This window comes from Trichosurus vulpecula, chromosome X (genome assembly GCF_011100635.1).
Source record: "Trichosurus vulpecula isolate mTriVul1 chromosome X, mTriVul1.pri, whole genome shotgun sequence".
Classification (NCBI taxonomy): domain Eukaryota; kingdom Metazoa; phylum Chordata; class Mammalia; order Diprotodontia; family Phalangeridae; genus Trichosurus; species Trichosurus vulpecula.
Window position 1 is genome coordinate 32,264,047 of NC_050582.1, and position 3,445 is coordinate 32,267,491.

Sequence of the window (3,445 nt, forward strand, 5' to 3'; positions counted from 1 at the left end):
GCTCTACTCACTGCGCCACCTAGCTGCCCCCCTCCCATTTATTTTGGATCTTGTTTGTACCTATTTTCATGTTTGTCTCCCCCATTAATGAGGTAAATGGTGAAAGCTAGCATTTATATAGCTTTTTGTGCAAATGTTGTCCCTCCCATTAGACCTAAGCTCCTTGAGGGCAGGGATTGTTTTTTTTTTTGCTTTTTCTTCGTATCCCTAGAACTTAGTACAACGTCTGACACATAGTACTTAATACATGCTTGTTTACTTATTAATTCCTAGTTCCTGATAGTGCTTGACTGCCCATCGTCCAATGAGAACTATCAAAGGTGGCCCAGGAGAAAATGGCTTGAATAGGTGGGCAAAGAATTTTAATTGTGGCTATGAACATAGTGCAGTGTTGAAGGAATTTAAGTAACACCTGGCAAACAAGCAAAGAAATACTCTAAATATGCCAATGTATCATCACCCTCTAAACCCACACTTGAGTTTTATCTCACTTATCTTATATTTAGGAAAGAGCAGTATTATATTAAATAACTGATGTGACTGTTTCCCCCCATTTTTCTTTTTTGCCTTCCCCACCCCCCCACTTTTCACCCTGTTGTTTTGGTGTCGTATAGACATAGACGCTTTGGAATTTGTTTTTTGGCAAGCCATATCTTCCTAAAGATAAGATAAATCAAATGGTGTAATTCATGGGCAACATTGCCCAACGCCCTAGAACTAGATAAAAATGTATTTGGGAAATATTTAACAAATAAAAATACAATAAGACACGGATTTAAAACTAAGTTTTTTTTTAATAATTGAGATGTTTTATTTTTAGTTTACAACACTCAGTTCCACATAATTTTGAGTTCCAGATTTTCTTCCCCCTTCCCCGACCCCAAGGCGGCATGGAATCCGATATATCTTCTACATATAACTTTGCGTTGAACTTATTTACACAATAGTCAAGTTGTAAAGAAGAATTACGACCAATGGAATGAATCAGGAGAAAGAAGAAACAAAACAAAAAAAACAAACGTTTTAAAACTAAGTCAAGGGTCAGCTAGGTGGTGCAGTGGGTAGAGCATTGGCCTTGGAGTCAGGAGGACCTGAGTTCAAATTTGGCTTCAGATACTTACTAGCTGTGTGACCCTGGGCAAGTCACTTAACCTTCTTTGCCTCCAAAAAAAACAAAAATAAAACTAAGTCACTATATTGTCAGCAGGGATGATAATGCAGTGACATTTTGTTCAGTTGTTTCTGACTCTTCATGACCCCATGGACCATAGCATGTCTTTTTGTTCTTGGGGTTTTCTTGGCAAAGATACTGAAGTGGTTTGCCATTTCCTTCTCCAGTGGATTACAGCAAATAGAGGTTAAGAGGCTTACCCAGGGTCACACAACTAATGAATGTCTGAAGTTGGATTTGAACTCAGATCTTTCTGACTCCAGGCCCAGCACTGTATCCACTGAGCCACCTAGCTGCCTAAAGTATGGACTAGTGACCCCCATTTCTGTTTGAATTTGACACCACCAGTGTGAAGCCTGTTCTTTGAGTCAGGAGGACTTGGGAACTAATTTTCATACTAGCTATATGACTAGAATAAATTGCTTGACATTTTAGTGCCCCAGACAGCTCTCTAAGATAGCAAATTACAGAGAGTTCCTGATCTGAATTAGTGGAGGCTATGTCTACACTAGCAATTCCCAATAGTGATGAAATCACATGTATATACTTCCCTGCCCCCACCCCCACCCCCCACTCCTGAAGTACTCCTAATGATAAGTGTAGAAATAGCTACTGGAGTGCCAGATTCTCCTCCATCAGCATGTGAGCTCCTTAAGAACAGGGATGGTCTTATTTTTTATTTGTACCTTCAGTGTTTAGCACAGTGCTTTGCATATAGTAAGAGCTTAAAAATGCTTCTTGCATTCATTCAGACTAATCAGGCATTTTAAGGTGACATAAAACTGAGCGTGTGGGCTGGCGTGTCCAAGAGAAGACCTGTGATGATATGATGCTTAACTACAGATGTGCTTAGAAAGGCAAGCATTGTGTGCTTTTAGTGAACCCACTCTAATCCAGCAATCATCTATTAATTACATAGCTACAAAGACAAAAATGAAAAACATGCAAGTGCTCCCTGATAAAATAAACCACAGGTATTTTCAGTCATTCTTTGGAACGACCAGCTCTGCCCAAAGCCTAAAACTGAAATAACTGAGTGGGAGAAAAAGCACACTTTAGATACTTAAAAAAAAAACAACTTCTTTGAAAAAGACTCCAGATGGTACAAAAATTAATACTTTCTCCATCTCTGCACCGAGAGCAGTTTTCCAGGACAATATCCATTTCTTCCTTTCCAAGGTCTTAGCCAAGAGTAAGCTAGCAAAGTTTTAAATAAATAAAAGGAAACTTTTCTTTCTTTCTTCCTTTCTTTCTTCCTTCCTTCCTTTCTTTCTTCCTTCCTTCCTTCCTTCCTCTCTCTCTTTCTTTCCTTCCTTCCTTCTTTTCCTTTCTTTTCTCTCTCCCCTTTTTTCTCCCCTTTTCTCTCTTGCTCTCCCTTCCCTTCTCTCATTCTTTGTCTCTTTTTCTTTCTTCCTTTTCTCTCTTTCTCTCCCTTCCTTCCCTCCCTTTCTTCTTCTCTTCTTCCTTCCTTCCTTTATTTCTATCTCTTTCTTTGTCTCTCTCTTTCTCCCTTTGTCTCTCCCCTTTTCTCTCTCTTTCTTCTCTTTTCTAATTCTTTCTTTCTTTTTTCTTCCTTCCTCTCTTTTTCTTTCTTTCCTTTTCTTCTTTCCTTCTCTTCTTCCTTCCTTCCTTTCTCACTTTCTTTCTTCTCTTCTCTCTCTTTATTCCTTTTCTTTCTTTCTCCCTTTTTTCCTTTCTTCCCTTCTCTCTTTTGCTCTCTCTGTCTTCCTTCCTTCCTTCCTTTCTTTCTTTCTTTCTTTCTTTCTTTCTTTCTTTCTTTCTTTCTTTCTTTCTTTCTTTCTTTCTTTCTTTCTTTCTTTCTTTCTTTTCCTTCCCTTCTCTCTCTCATTCATTCTTTCTCTCTTTTAAGGTAAGTTGTCTTGATGAGAAAGGATCATTATGTAAGTTTCATGTCCTGCATAGCCCCTCAGATGGAGACAAAATTCTAGCAACAGAAAGCAGATGGAGGAAGGACCTGGCTTAGTTTTCCTGAAACATGAAGAGGGGAAACCATTTTTCGCTCTGAAGAACTTAACTAGAAGATGGTGCAGAAGGCATTGGGGTTATTTGCAGAGTAGGGCTCTCCACAGCATTTGTGGAAAGAACTAGGCTTCTTAGCATCCATCACTTATACATCACCTTGAAAACCTTCCAGAATTAAAGGCAACAGATGAAGCTCCAAATGTCATTTAGTAAACTTGTTAGTATAGGTGTCCAATAGTTCTGAGGTGAAGTGTTTCCTTTTTTGCAGTTTGAAAGACCACCTGCTTTTTA